General features: G+C 45.5%; 1 pseudogene; it reads left to right on the forward strand.

Annotated features, from left to right (window-relative positions):
* Positions 1 to 374: 374 nt before the first annotated feature.
* The window catches only part of LOC148025947 (uncharacterized), a 71,264-nt pseudogene continuing 52,860 nt past the window's right edge, over positions 375 to 18,778 (forward strand).

The raw sequence follows: 18,778 nt of genomic DNA on the forward strand, positions 1-18,778 counted from the left end.
CAGAAGGAGGTGAAAAGTGGGAAACTTTCTTCATTGAAGGTGGTCTCTCTGACATTCAACAGGTCTATCGAGGGGGCTTTTTCCCCGTGAGGCAACATGCTGCTCGAGCTCCATAACGTGGAGCTTCTAATCAGCCAAGCTATCAAGGAGGCGAAGAAAGATTTCAAGAAGGATGCGGATAATGCCTTGAACCAAGAAACCCACCGGCTCCATGAGAGGATCCGGCGACTGGAGGAGATGGTGAAGACACTCACGGAAGAGAAGAGGGATCTCAAAACCGACCTGGACAAGCTACAAACGGAAGTGTCACATCTACGGGAGGCAAGAGAGGACGCGGATTTCAAAGCGCACCTCCGAGAGGCTATCACGAAGGAATGCCAAGAGGACCTCCAGGTATGCATTAAAATCGAAGTTGAGGCTTCGAGAGAGGGATGGGAGGAAAAAATCAAAGCAAACATGAAGGAAGAATTAGAAGGGAATAAGGAGGGGTGGATTGAGGTAGTGAAGAAGAACATTAAGAAGGAGGTCCAGGAAGAAAATAAAAAGGAGGAGGTAGTCCGGGTTCAGGAGACCTTAGAGGAGGAGAGGCTCAGGAACGCGCATAGATTGAACGTGGGTATTACCGGGCTCCCCGAAGGGGCCTCTGCGGAGGAGGACGCACGCGGGCTATGCACCCGACTAGGGTACATGAGCATGCCCTTTACTCAAGCATGGCGTGCAGGACGAGATACTACCAGGGTCAGAGCTCTGATATTACATATGAGCACACCGGAGGACAGAGCTGCTTTCTTTTGGAAGCGGATTTCGCTCTGAGGGATGACTTGGGCTCCCATCTTCATGGATGAGGGCCTGACTCAGATGCAGATTGCACACAGACAAGCATGCATGCCACAGATACTCCAAGCACGTAGAGAAGGCCGTAAGGCCTTCTATCGAGATGGCCAGATTTTTATAGATGGGCGCCCCACCAAATAGGGGGGCGTGGCCTATGAGACGAGGCAGAGGACTGTACAGGAGACCCCGATACGTGTGGCAGTTTGGAACTGCAATGGCTCCCTATGGTCACGACCGGACAGACTTGAGGAGATTTTACCCGACCATGATGTTATATGCCTCACAGAGACACATGAGAGCCCAGAGAGAGAGCTCCCACGCATTACAGGATTCGAGTGGGTATTTGCATACCGGGCTACTACTAGGCAGAGCGCATCTAGGGGCTCAGGAGGGGTGGCAGTTCTATTCCGTCAGGGGATACAGAGACATATCCAGTTAGTGAGGCGAGATGAGGAGGCCAGTTACATATGGATCAGAGTGCAGATATCAGATGAGAGATAGATCTATATGGCAGTATGCTACTTTTCACCACGAGGGTCCTGATATGCTACTACGCACGGTGATATTCAGGCCAGAGATTCCCCCTCCCCTTATTCACAGCTCTTAGAGGACATTATTCTATATTATAGTTTGGGTGAGGTCTTCCTTATGGGGGACTTCAACGGGCGCACACAGAGCCGACAGTGTGAGAGTTTTGATATGGAGCAGTCAGAGATCATGAGAGCATTAGACCCTGAGGAGTTGGGGATCAGTAGGGAGTCAGCAGATACTGGGCCAGACGCCACAGGGTATGGAGGGCATTTACTTGAGCTTGGTAGTAGACATCATCTCATTATTTATAACGGGATGGCACGATGGCCATATTCAGGAGGTCTTACATGCTTCCCACATGGGGGGGGCGAGAGTACTGTAGATTATCTGCTCGGACCGATTGATGGAATGCATACTATCGAGTCCTTCGGCCTTGGGAGACTTCCACTCGGTGCCGATCACACCTTTCTCAGTTTCTCACTCCTCACCTCATTACCATCACCACCTGTTGTAGATATCATACCCCACATGCATACTACCATACACTTCACTCATGAGCTCTCACATGTTTACTCACAACATCTGGAGGAGCACATCACGTCACTTGATCCATACGCACCCCTTGATACACTGACCAACCACTTATATCACACGCATTCTGCATGATTCTGCTACACTCAGTTTTCCACATCACACATACACGCACCCCTCTCGGACCGGTACCATGCCACAAAACAGGTGGTATGATGATGAATGCAGAGATCTACGTCGACAGCTAAGCGATTTGGAGGCCAGAGGAGAGATCACACACAGACAGGCGCAGAGACGCATGCACCGCTTGACCCGTCGTAAAAAGCGAGAATGGGAGGAGGAGAGATATTGGGATATATACCACCTTCTTATGAGCAGAGATTGTGCAGAGGCATGGAGGCAGATCAGAGAAACACACTCACCCACACCGATACATGACCCTGCAGTATGGCATGGATACGCACAAAGTTTATATCATGTACCCGCACAGCCACTGATACCCACACCATGTACATCGAGACCAGGTATTTCATCCTTTTTCACCACTAGTATGGTGAAACATGCTATCTCACGGTTACAGCATGGCCGCGCTCAAGACCAGTTTGATCTTCAGGCAGAGCATATTATATATGGCAGAGACACATTGGCTCCACTCATTGCTCACCTCTTCAACCGTGCATTGTCTGAGGGGTTCCCTGACTCGTGGACCTATCCACAAGTCAGGGGATCCTATGGATCCTAACACATATAGGACCATCATGATTGGGCCAGTTTTGTCCAAACTTTATGGCACGATGATGGAGGAGGAGCTCAGCACGCTGGCAGAGAGAGAGTGCATCCGCACACCTGGACAGACAGGGTTCAGACGGGAATTTTCTACCATAGACCACATCTTCACTCTCCGTTGTCTGATCGACCAGACACGAGTGAAGAAACAGAGATTGTATTGTTGCTTTGTGGATTTCCGCAAAGCCTTTGACATGGTTCCGAGAGAGAGGCTTTTCAGACGCCTACTTGATCTAGGGGTGGATGATGACATGATGTGGGGTATTTATGCACTATATGAGCGGGTTACTGGCAGAATCAGATGTCTGAGAGGTATATCAAATCCCCTTGTGAGCACCATTGGTGTGAAGCAAGGATACCCGCTCTCACCGACTCTATTTGGGCTATACATTGATGAGATAGCAGAGTTTATTCAACAGCGAGCCGGTGGAGGTATAGATCTCAGTGGAGGCACAGTTCATATCTTACTATATGCAGATGACATTGTGTTGGTGTCAGACTCAGCTCAGGGATTACAGCAACATTTATTAGCATTGGATGATTTTTGCATACAGAGAGGCATGACAGTGAACCTTGGTAAAACCAAGGTTCTTATATCCCATACATCAGCTCAGATACGCAGACAGAGTATTTTCATGGCAGCAGGAGGGAGTATTGAGGTCACTGGATCATATGTATATTTGGGAGTCACCTTTACAGCAGCTTCAGGGACTTTCTCGATGACACAGGCAGCTCGTGACCGCCTCAATAGAGGATACTCAACATTGGCTCTTATGGAGCGACAGTGTCATCAGGCACATTTCCAGGAGCCCCGCACCAAGGGGTGGCTCTTTGATACTCTAGTCACTCCAGCATTGATGTATGGAGTAGCTATATGGGGGCCAGGCCTTGCCGATTATGTATGGACATTGATGGAGAGACCTCAGATGATCATGATATCTAGATTGATTCGCAGCAAGGCCTCACTCCCACATGACATTGTGCGAGCAGAGCTTGCCACACCGCCCATGCTAGTCGAGGCATTATTTCAGATAGTCTTCTTCCTACACAGATTTCAGGATATGGACAGAGATCGCATTGCTTATAGAGCATATATGGCATCTCAGGAGATGGCTCGAGCGGGGGATACTACATCATGGTATGCACAGACTAGAGCTTGGCTTGGCAGACATGGGCTGGACATTGATAGACTCCTACCTCTTCTATATGATACTCAAGCTCCCACTTACACCCTCTCTCTCTCTGAGAGGAACAGAGTCATCAGACAGGAGATATGGCATATTTATATACAAAGGACATGGGTCAGCCCTGCACAGCCACTGCCATCAAAGATGGCACATTATTATACACAGTTCTTGAGGATATCAGAGCAGGGATTCATAGAGATTCCGAGATATATGTAGATCTATATGCCACATCGATTGAGAGTTCTTATTGGACAGCTCAAGGTATCATCACATCAGCTTATGATCGAGAGTGGCAGAGCCAATGGCATCCCGCGGGAGGAGAGGATATGCCCCCTTTGCAGATCAGAGGTGGAGAGTGAGGAGCATTTTGTTCTCAGATGCCCGGCATACTCAGAGTTGAGATCTAGATACACATTGAGCAGCTCACTTCAGGGATGTATGACTGATATGGATCAGAGATCATTTGGCCGTTTTCTGGGAGAGGCATGGCACATCAAAGAGCAGAGCACACAGCGAGTCCCAGTCAGAGAGGGGCCCACCCAGACGACTATTACACAATTCTTTCAGATAGACAGAGTGAGAGCTACTGTACCAGCCTCCAACCAGACCTTCGGGCTCACACTACAGTAGGCTGAGGACCAGCGTACCCGACGCCACACGAGGATCCGTGGGTTTCAGACCCCACAGCCACACCGACAGGAGATCCGGAGGATTCTTGATCTACATCGACAGTAGACTGAGATCCGACGACCCTCAACACATTGGATCTCAGATCTCCAGTTTGCTCTTTCTCCACCGCCCATGTACCACATCCTACATCCAAGAGGGATCACCTACTATTAGCGACTTCGAGGACTGCTACTACATCCCAGGATAGTATATCTCCCTACATCTATTACATATACACATCGCACCACTTTATCACAGCCGACAGTTGTTCCCCTATCACAGTCGACATTTGTTCCCCTTTTGTACCCATTATCTGGAGTACCAGAGCTACATACGCACATACACATACACGACACTTATCACACTCATAGCACCGTATTTTCAGTTTCCAGTTTTTAGCTTTTCATTCAGCACTTTTATTTTGGATAGGTGGACCTCATCAATTGTATCACAGTTTGTCTCATAGGCCAGTTTTGGTCTTTAGAAGACGTTAATATAACTTTCTTTCTTTCTTTCTTTCTCCTTCTCTCTTCTCTCTCCTCTCTCTTCTCTCCCTCTTCTCTCTCTTCCCACTTCTTCTCCCTTCTCTCCTTCTCCTTCTCCTTCTCTCTTCTCTCTCTCCTTCTCTTCTTCTCCCTCTCCTCTTATTCTCTCCCTCTCCTCTTCCTCTTCTCTCTCTCCTCTTCTTCTCTCCCTCTCCTCTTCTTTTCGGCTCACGAGGGCCTGCACGACTCGCGATCAAGGAGGGGGTGGCTTTAGTCAGAAGCCCTAGGGGGGGTCTTGTTGCAGTCAACGAAAAAGGAGGGGGGATACTGATGTCACGAAGAGGCAGGGGGTGGCGCCTCCTCATGACGGAGGGGAGGGGAGCTTGCCCTCTCTGTAGACCACCAGGGGGCGTAGCTGCTGCTGCCGCAAGAAGAGGGGGGAATGCTATGTCAAACAAGGGGGGGTTGTTGAGCTGGAGAGGGGGGCTATAATTGCCAACAGGGGGTGCAATATTTGTAGACGAGGGAGGGGGAGGAGCCTCCCTTTTATAGGAGGGAGAGGAGGTGGGTGGCATGGCCGCCACCCCTCCCACCTGGGGCGCTGCATGCCCCCCATTACTAACACATTACTCCCTCTCTCTCTCTCCCCGATGTGCTGTCGGCGGGGAGAGAGAGGGGGAGTTTTAGAAAATTAAACTTTTTTTTTTTGAAATTAAGGGGGGTTTCTCATGGGGGGAGGCATAGGGGTCACAGGGGGGGACATTACATCCTCTTCCCCTTAGAGGAATGGAGATGTCCTCATCTCGAGAAGAAACAGGGGAAGACAAGCACTAGTAGGGCTTATGACCTCTGGGTTAGGACCCACCTTGCACCTACTACGCAACTCTAATCATGAAGCACTCGGTCCTTTAATGTTTTCGCTCTGATACCAACTGTAACGTGCTTGCTCCTCAAATTGCGAGACACGTCTTAGCATCCCATTGAGAGATCAATCTAGAAGACGCGGCCTGGCACTCCCAAGGAATGACATGGGGTTTGCCAACTAGGGTCTCTCGAGTCTGCCTTGCAACGAAACTTATCCGGCCGTTCCCACTAGGATTAACCTAAATTCCGGGTTCCTAGAAGTTGAGTCTTCCTAATAGCCTTCTCACATCAGTTGACAAGTGCTTCACTTTGCATAGATACAACTATACCCAAGCAGACTCACACCACACTTGGTTCAAAGAGAATGGAAAATGAGAGGGATGCATCGCTCGACCTCTCTACCCGTAGGGCGTAGTCCCATTCTGGTCCCCTAAAACAGTATGAATCAGGGTTCTAGCCAACATTTTCTAAGGTCATTGACCGACTTTTTCCTAACATTTCTTGCTAACATTTCCTTTGAGGAAACCTCTCGGCTAACCGAGACCACCCTTCCGTAGGATAGACCCATTGGTCACATCCACCACGCTTCCCTCAGGGGTTGTTTTAGTTATCTAATTATCTACCACATTATGTTTGACACATAAAAGCAGCTTCCTTAATTAACCTTTTAATCATAGGTTCCTTTACGTAATTTAGGGCATTGACACGAAGACAAGATCAAACAAGATCAAACACTTCCTTAACTTATCTTCAGATTAATGTTTCTCTCTCGCCCATACAGAAGAATTAAGTGTTCCTTTCTGCCTCCGCATAAAAATCCTTTCATCTCCCGGCAATAAAAACCCGAAGGTTTATCCTACCAGGATTTTGCCTTGTAACTAGTATCAAGGCCTCGAGATCCCATCTCGAGTCATGTAGAATACTTGTGTAGGGTTTGAAGGCATTGGGATTTACGGCCAGAGCCCCCACTGGTACCCAAGCGTCCTCCTACACGAAGTAATTTCCACAAAGAGACCTCTCACGGTGGGTTTGGCCCACATTCACGATGCGGATTCATAACCCCCTTGGTTAGGGTTTGGTGGTTCACAGGGGGTAGCTAGCACCATCCTTCCTTAATTATCCCTTTAGGAAATCATCCTCAGCTGGAAGCAACCAGCTTAAGATCCTTTAACTAGGAAAACATCCTTTTTTTCCCACAGCAATCAATCATCATAGACCCGGCCATGAAATCATCAACCACACCCCACTTGGGTTAACATCCAAAACCACATTAACAAACAGTGGAATGCACAACCTCTTGCTTCAAGGCATCGCAATCCCATTGCATGCATAATCATGTATTAGAGTGCATCACATCTCTTCCAGCTCCCACAGGAGTGGATATATTGGTAGTATTCATCTTCAGCGTCTGTAGCTGCTCTGTTAATCACATCCAGAAGCCCTTTCTTGATACTTACAACTGAGTTGGATAAGTAGTCCTTTAGATTTTCACCTCCTGAAGTGCTTGTAGTAGGGTTTTGGGAAGCCTCTGTAATTACTGCATAAACTGGTTGGGTGAATCCAGAAGGTCCTCTGTTCTGGCTCTGATTCAGAGTTCCTATTGAGACTTGGGGTTGTTGATTCCAGTTGGTAGGGTTCCACTGTTGTTGAGTCGCCATTGGAGGAACTGTTTGAGGCCACTGTTGTTATGGTTGAACCATCATTTGAGGCACTGTCATCTGCAGTGACCACACTGGATTAGGTGTACTATACTGCAGCACTGTTTGCATTTGGGGATAGGGGTAGGGAAAAAGGAATATGAGGGGGTAAGACTCCTCTTCCTGGAGTCATTGATAGCCTTGCTTCAACTTCGTCATAGAATCTTGCACCTTCCACTGTAGCTTGCAGATTGACTGGTCTTCTCAATTCCACGAACTTGCGAACTTCTAGTTGTAGGCCCTTGAGAAACACTCCTTTCTGGATACCTTCGTCCAAATGATGATTAGTCCATCTCTTCAAGATGGATTCCATTTGCGAAACATAAGCTTCTACTCTTTCTCCAGAGGATTGACTTAAATTCATGAACTCCTCTTCCATCCGCTCTTCAAAACCTTCACGCCTGAATTTCGTGAGGAAGGCCAACTTCAAGTCGTCCCATGTGCCAAAAGTTCTTGCTGCTTGTCTCTAATACCACTGAAACGTCGTGCCCTTGAAAGTGGCGGGGAAGGTTGCTAACCAATGCTCAGGGGTTCTGGCATTGTTAGCCACACATGCTGCCATGAACTTTGCTACATGAAGATCAGGGTCTTCATTGTATTCTCCCTTAAAAACTGGCAACGGGACTACATTTTCTAGCCTGTCTCATCAATATTTCTAGGACGAATCTGACTAGGAAGGGGACCTTGAGTCGCCATGGGGACTTCTATAAAGAGTGCTTTTAGGGAGTCAAAGGAGGCTTCTGTTGCGAGCTCGTTCTCAGCTTTGATTTTTTCCTTCTCTCTTCTCACATACCTCTGGACTCGTTCCAACGCTTGTCTCGTTATTGTGTCATTCATCAGGGGGTTGGCTTTAACCAGTTGGTCTAAACTCAATAGGATAGTATCAGAGGGGGCTTCACTCTCTGAGGGATTCTCTGGCCAACATCTCCTCTACTTCCTTCTTTTCAACATCTCTGAAATTCATCTTTCAAACCACTACAAAGGGGAAGATATTATGTTCTGCATGGATTGCGATAGGTTGCACCATGGCAATGATCGGATTTACTAATGGAACCGGGACAAGCAAAGCTGTCATACCACTCGGAGTAGATAGATTAATTGGGAGGGGGGAAGTACTAGAACTTCCACCTCTTGACGGACTTTGATTTAGGCTTAGGTTACTAATACCCCGACCTTGAATAGGTTCAGGACTACTCCTTTGAGGAGAATAATGCCTATCAATTTCAGCCCTCTGTCTAGCCCTCTCAGCTCTCTCCTATTCTTGGAGTTCGGATTGACAGATCTCTTTAAAGGACATCAATGAACAAGTAGGTCCCAAGAGACCCTAGATTTGGAAACCACCACTTTGAGGCAGCTCCCAAGAGACGCACCATTGATGCGACCAAAAATGGGCGAGCACTGACTATGGCACTAGCTGGACCTCAGGCATACAACAGATAACTCCATCACCACATGGCCTCGCAGTCTAGGAGCATTTGTAATAACTAAATGCACACTAGATACATCTAATATTTCATTTGTAGCTAGATAAGAGTCCAACGACACCTTTCCCAAAACCCCTCAAAGGGGTATCCCACACATATTGACAATAAGTGCCATGTATCACAGACAAAGGAGGCACCTCACCGACTGATTGCCGTGGTCCCACTGCAGCTCTTCTACATCTTAGGAATTGGCCCCTCGATGCGATGTTTTTACATATAAACACATTTACATAAGACACCTCTCTTTGTCAACAAGATCCAGGAAATACCATGTTCTCTCACCAATAATCTCTCCTAAGAAACGAATGACTAACCTACGGCAAGGGAAATCTCACCCTCTCAAGCGTGGGTCAACTATAATTCAAATAATTGCTATGCATTTCCAAGATTTGATACCACATGTATGATCAATGCAATAGTGTATGTCTCATTGTGCACAAACAATTATGTTTCTAAATCACGCAAACAGTAATTCCAACTAATACGTATATGCTTCATTGCAAGAATCTAGCACTAAGGCAAACCTTGTGCTACTAGATCCCTAATTACCAAATAGGCCGTTTCCTAAATGCTATACATAAAACAAACCAATCAAAATTTATATTATTTTAGCCCTTAAAGTGTTGCACAAAATCCTACTCCCCCTCACCGTTTAAGTTTTGCTTCATTGCATAGGTGTATAGAGGTTGTTTTGTCATGGTTTAATATATAAAAAGTAATAAATCACACACTATAATAAAAAGATAGGGAAAACTGGGACCAAACCTCATGCTTTGCCCCACCACACATCCACAACCACTTATTATATTTTTTCGTATTTTTCTAAGGCATGCCCCTATTTTTCCTCTTATTTTTCTCAAATTTTCCAATAAAAATATGATATATTTCTAGAGATGTGGCTCTTGATTCTTTGAACAATAGAAATATAGATTTTATTAGTATTTTATCCCATGTGTATTTGTTTATCCCACCTGAAAACACCAAAAACCCTATTTTCCTCACAAAAACCATGTTTTATGGGTTTCAAAAAATTATTTCTAGCAGTTTGACTTTATGTTTTCTGATTTTTTCATCATGCAAGCATAGAACAAATAGTGAACAACATTTCTACCAATTTTCACTCCATAAGAACAGCATTAACTCAATCAAATGTAAAAAACAAGCAATTTTCCTTTGTAAACTAGAATTACTGATTTTTTTCTTTCTTTGCGGGTTTTAAAATCTAATGCGAGACTGTAGATCAGCCCTCATTCAAGGCTCAGCCCACCTCTAAATAGGAAACCCTAGCCCTCCATTAATCCGAGAGTGATCCTGTACCATGCCGGACAAGCGGTCTTCAATCCTCTTCATGGGAATGAACTACCTCTTAAGGAGAGAGGGAGGGAGGAGATAGAAAGACTGTTTTTCTATCTCAGCAACCGGTAGCCATTTTTGAATCTGAGACAAGCAATGGAGAGCAAAGACATTAGGAAGATCAAGCGGGACATTTAGCCACTGAATGTACCCGAAAACCAAGCATTCCTAGAGCCTTCCGTTCTTACTACTTGCGGAAGAACCATACAGGATATTTGCTCTCTGAAAGAGATTCATGAACGAAGACAGAAGGATGAAAATGCAAGATTCAACTTGCTAGAATCCAAAATGACAACACATGATATTGGACCCAAGCCTAGAGAGTTTGGTCCTAATTTTGGTCCAAGGAGGTTTCCCTCTCAAAGTTACAGAGGACGACAGTCTAGCGGTGGTCAGAGATCAGAGGTGGAATGTTATAGGTGTGGAGAAAATGGACATATCTCCCCAAATTGTCCAAACCCTAGACGTTCTGTGGATTACAAGCCCTTATGCAGTCGATGCAAAGGAGAAAGCCACACTGCAAAGGACTGTCCCAGTCCAGCTCCTGTAAAGGCCAATGCCACTGATAGCCAACAGAAGGTACAAGAACCTGCTTCCAATTTGGTAGAGTTGGAAGTTGCTGCTGTTATACGCACCAAGAAGAAGGAACCAGTGGTGTAGAATGAAAATAACTCTCCTGCCAAGACTGTGAAGTTCAACCTACCTACAGAGGGACAGAGCGGTACAGAACAGTACAGTACAGAGAACTACAGTGCCACAGAGGGATACAGAGACAGTCCCAGCGCGACAAGACCAGAGGCCCAGGAGATAGAAGATACAGAAGCACCTCGAGAAATAGAAGAAGTGCCGATATTGCAATTTTTAGAAGAAAAAGAAAAGATGAAAATGGGTGTAGCCCCATTCCCCAGCCGGCTCTGGAGAAGCCTGTGGATCCTATTAAAGATTATGACTTGGTCAAGGACCTAGACACTTTTAAACCAAACTTAACATTCCAGCAGTTGCTGATGTTGTCTCCAAGCTATTGAAAGAGATTCAAAAGCATCTTGACATGAAGACGTGGACTAAGGATCGCTCCTTCAACAACGACTAAGACCAATAAGGCCTCGGAACCTGTAAAGGAAGTAGATGTAGCTAATGCCTTCCTAGATCCTGGAACCCCAGAGATTAGTGTATGGATAGAAGGATGTTTCATTTCAGATGCATTGATTGATGGAGGCTCATCAAGTAAACATAATGACGGATATCACAATGAAGGACTTAGGGTTGCAAGGAATTCAACCTACACAGTGGCTTATCAGATTGGTAGACCAAATTAGAGTCAAACCATTGGGCATCCTCTCATACATAAAAGCAACCCTTGTAGGAAGAGACTATTGGCTCACATATTTGGTGGTCAAACCAAATTCTTATGGAACTTCATACCCTCTGCTGTTGGGAAGACCTTGTCTTTTTGAAGCAAGAGCCAGGACGGACTGGTTCAAAGGAACCCTAACCCTAGGCAGAGGACCCAACAAAGCGGTGTTAAAGTTGTATGGATCGCAAAAAGACAATGGATCCACATTCATTGAAGTCATAACTGACTCCTATAACAAGGTAATAGATGGTACATCAGGAGATGAAGAGGCTGTTAAGCACATCTTTCCTAAGAAAACAGAGGCACAGTCCCTAACAGTGGGCACTATAAGCCAACTGTCACGAGATATAAAATCCTTGTCCATGGGAGAATATCTCCTGCCTCAATTAGAATTAACTTCTGAAATCACCTCTCACAGTGAAATAGAAGCATGGATGTACTGTTCTCCTTGTTATATGACAGTCACACAGAGACAGAGCAAAGATAGCACAGTTACAGAGCAGAGACAGTACAGAGGCAGAGCAGATACAGAGCGGAACAGAGACAGAGTGGATACAGAGACAGTTACAGAGATAGTAATGAATATAGAGCCAGAGCCAGAGTCAGAATTGGTGACAGAAGCAGAAGCAGATGGTGAGATAGAAGATCTGTTCTTCTCCTATAGAGCCTCTACAGAAGCAAAGACAAAGCCTTCAGAGGATGGGGATGAAACTGATGAGGAAGAAAATGAAGTAGGCTATGAAAGTGCAGATAAAGAATTCCCTCTGATAGCAGATGATCTTGTTGATGTCCCTACAGAGACCTCAGAGGCCGAATATCTCAGGGTACTGGATGGAATGACCATGGTTCTGTTTGGTTGGTCAATGGACCACAAAGTATGCAGAATCTGTATAAGTAATGGATTAAAAGCATAAAAATTAAGTTCACCAATGGCTCCTGTCACCCTAATTGTTCAGTCCAAAGAAAAGATGATGATGATGCTCCCTGCCAATAGAAGCCCAATCCCTCAAAGCCATGGCCTCTAGAAGGTCCATGCTATGTGACATTTCTGGACGCATCCTTCGAAGATGAAGCCTTGAGTCCTGAAGAGGTCACCACTCAAACAAAAGCAAACAATGCCCTGATACCCTTCCAGCAACCTAAACAGACGAATGAATCATTTGTTCAGAAGGAGGACACTGGTTCTAGTGGGACATCAGAGGAGGATACGACTCTCTTGAAAGAGTCAGACCTCTACCCAGAAGCAATCCGTGGGACATTTATTCGCGAAGTGGAAGGTGAAAGACAAGTAACGTTCATGGATGCTAAAGGAACTGAATGTCACCTGAAAGTGGGTCTCAATCTTCCAGAAGAAGAACTAGTGGTCTTGTGAGACCTACTAAAGGAGAACTTAGATGTGTTTACTTGGTCGTACAAATACCTAAAGGGGATTGATCCCATAGTATGTCAACATCACATTGATCTAGAGCCGAATTATTAGGGACTGTGCCGAATTATTGAAGGCCGAATTATTGAAACTACTTGAAACTGAGTTTATCTATCCCGTGGCTAACAGTGAATGGGTTTTGCCCATTGTGGTAGTACCCAAGAAGAACGGGAAACTTCGAATATGTGTTGACTTTCGAAAGCTCAATTCGAAGACGAAAAATGATCATTTTCCTATCCCTTTTACAGACCAATTGTTGGACATCATGGCAGGCCATGAGCTATATTTCCTTTTGGATGGATTCAGTGGATATAACCAAGTCCAAATAGCAGAAGAGGACCAATCCAAAACAACCTTTACCATAGAATGGGGGACCTATGCCTACAGAGTGATGCCATTCGGACTCTATAATGCTCCTGCCACCTTCCAATGAGTAATGATGGCGGCCTTCCAGAATCATCTGCATGATTTCATTGAGGTGTAACTTAATGACTTCTGTGTCTATAGTTTGATTCGTGAGCACTGGAGACACCTAGAGCAATGTTTTGACAGATGCCGAGAGTATGGGATTTCTCTCAACCCCGACAAATGTGTCTTTGGCGTCTCCTCGGGAGTGCTTTTGGGCCATATTGTCTCTGCACAAGGAATTGCAACAGACCAGACAAAGATTGAAAAGATTGCCGCCTTAACAACACCAACAAACCTCAAGAAATTGAGAGGATTTCTTGACCATGTGGGCTATTACAGAAGATTTATTGCACATTTTGCAACTAAGGCAGCCCCTCTACACAAGCTCCTAAGGAAAGAAGCTGATTTCCTTTGGACTGATGACTGTGAAGAGGCCTTTAATACCCTAAAATAGTGGTACCATTTTCCTTTTGGGCGTCGCACTGTCCTTCTTGTTGTGCTCCTGATAGCCATGATGATTCTTCTCATGAGGCGGTCTCATTCTGCTACCCCCTCTCGCAGAAACATCTCAACCTGACATTGTTCTCTTCTCGTCTGATCCAACAACAGTGCCGAGGTTGGTCCTGATATATGGTATTTCTACCATTCCCTTTATTAAGAAAAAAAAAGAAAAAAAGGAAAAAGAAAAGAAAAGAAAAGAAAACAAACGAAACTGTTATGGGAGAAAAGGAAGAAATTCCCTGTCATAACAAGCCTCGTTCCAAGAAAAGGTGGAAACACCCTTGGGCGAGAAGCTAACTGTGGAAAAGGTGGTAACACCCCACAGTTCCGGATAGCTGACTCACCAGGAGAACCTCTTCAACAAGAAAATTGAAGCCACCTCCCTTGGTGTGCTATCTCTACAATATCAATCCGTTTGTCCTTCTTAACAAACGACTCTTCTTACAAATCATTGATGTACGTGATTTGTAGGCTGCCTCACTGGGTATGCCTCCTCCTGAAGATCATGATGACACCAACAGTCGACATGATCTTCATCACCAACCCCTTGAGTGATGTGAGCTTTCATCCTAACAGGATGGGGATGTGAGTATGGGTTGCCCTCTGTATCTATCAGAGAGTGAGACAGAGGGTGGGGTGAGTGACAAATCTTTCCCTTCAAATCCAATGAGAGGTGAGAAGTGTGAATGGAGTGTTGCACGCACGGGAAGGGCCTCTCAATGCACAAAGCACGATTTGTTCTTGTGCACTGCACTACAAGGCTCCCTGGCCTTCCTTCTTGCACTATATGCCGGCACTGGGCGGGATGCACAGTTGCACCATCAAATGCACACAAGGCATACAACCTCTGCACAAGTGACCATGAGGATTACATCAACGGGTTTCAAGACATGGCTGCCCTCTGTATCGTTCAACAGAGCGTGAGACTGAGGGTGGGTTGAGTGTGACTAGAGTTTCTTCAATCAATTACCGAGAGGTGAGGATTGAGGAACGTTACGACCTTTGGAGACAGGTACGTTCCCATTTCCCTATGCACCCATGGGCTGGGTTTCTGCCATCAACACATGACACAACATTCTGTTCTACACACTGCACTACAAGGCTCCCTTGCCTTTCTCTTTGCACCTATGCCAGATGGGTTGAACGCACCGATGCACCATCAATTGTGCACCCTGGCATACTCTCTTTGCACCATTCCTTTGTCGCTTCCTAAACCGGGTGTGAGATATGGGTTTTTATCCTGATTTCCTCGAGTGATATTAGTCATGGGGCGAGTGACTGCTCTTTCATTCCATTTGAGTGATCATGAGTTGAGTGTAATATTTCTCGCCATCGATGAATTTCCTGAGATTCCTTCAACCAGCTACCTTCTTGGGTACTACCGCACGGTCGCTGCCACGAAGGATGTTTGCTGTGAAGATATCTTGGTACCTCCTGCAGCCGACAACGACAGTGGACATGCCATCGATAATCAACCTTGATTCTCGACAACATGGGCCAAGCTTTTCTAACCCTACACCTTTTGTTGTCAATGACGGTCATGTTTTAAGTGTGGGGACATTAGCGGTTGGTCTGTTGTGTGGTACTAGGTCCTCGTTGCTCAGTCAACCCTATCCGTTCAGGTTTTAAGTGTGGGGACGCGTCCCTGCGCGTCTACATTGTATATCCCTCTGCATTTGCCTTAAACCTGATAATGCATCTATGCCGGCCTTACTTTTACCCTGATGGGGTCCCTTCCCCACCCATCCGTCCATTTTGAACTCACCCTTGGGGCCGTTCCCTTGCAGTTTTCCTTCATTCCCTGATTTTGCTGTCCTTCCATGTGAACGCACCCTACATTCCCCGAAATTTCAATCCAAACTTACAGCCCTGTTCATCCCTTTGAACTGACCATTTTTCCTTTTTACTGACCCCTATTCCGACAGACGATTCTCAAGTTATTAATTTTTGAAGTAATTCCCATAAATTGGACAGTTTTCCATGTGAATGCGTCTTACTTGCTTCGGAACTCTGATCTGATGAGTCAGGCCTGTCCTACACCTTCCCCCTGAAATTTTTTCTCCCTATCATTCCGCTGCACGGTTCATCCGTTATTAATTTTTACGGGTTTTTGGGCCATTTTCGTACGTCTTTTTCATATTTTTCCATGTGAGCATGTCGTATTTTCATCGGAATTCCCGCTTGATGTGACAGCCATGTTCCTCCACCTTTCCTTACATTTTTTCTTCTTTCTCCCCCCCTATTTTGCTTGCCGGATTTTTCATTATTACTTTTTCCATGTGTTTTCGGGTCCATTTTTCGTATTTTTTGCATGTGAACCCCTTCTAATTCCCTCGGAACTCAGTTTTGATGTGACAGCCTTGTGCAACCCCTTCCCTCGCACATTTTTTCTTTTTTCTACCCTCTGTTCCGATGAACCGATTTTTTGTTATTAATTTCCGACCTCGTTTTCGTGTTCCTTTTTTCCGTTTTTCCCATGTGAACACGTCCTATCTCGATCAAAACTGTATTTTGACATGATAGGGTTGTTGGCCACGTTCTTCTGCACCTTTTCCTTCTTTGCGCCCTGCATTCTAGCACGCGGATTTACCGATATTAATCCCCGTATGTGTTTTTGCGCCTGTTTTTTTGCATTTTTCCCATGTGAACGCCCTCCTTTTCCTTCGGACACCTCGTCTTACTTTTCCATCATTTTCCCCTCCTCTCTTTGCCCATTTTTCCTTTTGACGGATTTTTGTTTCGACGAACGGTTTATGAGTTATTAATTTTTCTTTTTTTTTTGTTCTCGCGTGCCTCGCCTTGCGTGTGAATGCGTGTATTTTCATTTTTCCGTATCTGGAGACGCCCACGTTGCGTCCGCGACTTGCGTGTCGACGTTCCTACCCCTTTGGGTCCCACCACCGTAAATTTTTTTACCCCCGCCCTGCGCACGCGCGCGGGACGGGGGCGTGCCACCTATCCCTCTCTTTTCTTTCTCTCTTAATTAATTAATTTATTTATTTTATTTTATTTTTTTAAACACCCACACGAGCATCTCCCGCGTCCCAACCAACCCTCCCTCTTTCTCTCTCTTCTTCTTCTTCTTTTCTTTCTTCTTTCTCTCTCCTACCCTTCTTTCTCTCTCTCCGACCCTCCCCCACCATCTCCCCCCACCCTCTCACCTCCTCCCTCCACCCTCCCATTCCTCCCCCTCGGCTGCAACCCCCCTCCTCCTCCTCCATCACCCCACGCCCCACTTCCCCACCATAACACCACCAACACCACACTCCAACATAGTGTCGTTTCCTTCTTCCTCCTCTGCCACCGGCCGCACCTCCCCTCCTCGCCACCATCTCCCCCATCCTCTAACCTCCTCCCTCCACCCTTCCAACCTCCTCCCTCTCCCCTCCTCCTTGCAGAGCTGCCACCATTTGAAGACAAGCCGTCGCCGTTTGAAGACCAGCCGTGCCGCCTCCTCCGACGCTCCTCCACCCGCGCCCTGCCACTCCTCGACCTCTCCCGTTGGCTGCTCCGCCCACCCTCGGCTTTTCTTCCCCTCCTTGTCGCCACTCCCTCCCTCCCTCCTCCTCCTCCTCCTCCTCCTCCTCCTCACTGTGACTAACAAGTTAGTTAGACTAACCTTAACTAGTTAACTAACCCTATTTAAGTTGATTAACTTTAGTTTGGTTAGATTTACTTTGATTTAGTTAGGTTGACTTTAGTTTAGTTACGCTAACCCTACTTTAGTTTAGTTAGGTTAACCCCCCCCCCTTAGGTTCAACTAACCCTACCCTAGTTAGGTTAACCCCCCCCCCCCCTTAGGTTCAACTAACCCTACCCTAGTTAGGTTAACCCTCCCTAGTTCAATTAACCCTACCTAGGTTAAATTAACCCTAGGTTACTTAACCCTACCTAGGTTAAATTAACCCTAGGTTACTTAACCCTACTTAGGTTAAACTAAACCTAGCTTACTTAACCCTACCCTAAGTTAACTAACCCTAGACTAGTTACCCTAACCCACGATTAGTCAACTAACCCTAGACTAGTTAACCTCACCCTAGTTTAGTTAGTTAACCTTACTCTAGTTAACTAACCTTAGTCTACCTAAACCACCTTAGGTTAGTCCCCACAGACTTGACATAGTCTACTTACCTAACTTTGCCTACCCCAGACTAACCTGACCTGCCTTGCCTTAGCTTACTTACCTGACTTTGACTAACCCAAACTAACCTAGTTCCCTTTGACTAACCTGACTTGACTTAGTCTGACTTACCTGATTTACCCAGACTAACAGGACTTAGTTGACTTGATTTGACCCTACTTACCTAACTAACCTGATTTTCTTGATTTAATTGATTTAATTAATTTGTAAATTCATTTCCACTTAGAAAAATTTTAGAAAAATTTTTAAAAACTCACTTAGATTTCTCCAAATTTTTGGAAATTTTTCAGGTCGAAATTTCCACCACCAAAATTACAGAAAATTAATTTTTTTCTAATTTATTCAAAATTACCTATAAAAATGCAGAAATTTCATTTAAAATTAGTAAAAAAATACAGAGAAAATTCTAGAAATTTCCACCCACACCCCCTGACCTTTTTCCATTCATTTTTCACTTTACAATATTTTCATACAAGGCATCAATCTTTTACAAGAAAAAACAAACAAAACAAATTAAACATACAAAT

Source organism: Lygodium microphyllum, chromosome 14 (genome assembly GCF_053477565.2).
Source record: "Lygodium microphyllum isolate KBCC chromosome 14, Lygodium_microphyllum_v1.1.10, whole genome shotgun sequence".
In the NCBI taxonomy this organism is placed as follows: domain Eukaryota; kingdom Viridiplantae; phylum Streptophyta; class Polypodiopsida; order Schizaeales; family Lygodiaceae; genus Lygodium; species Lygodium microphyllum.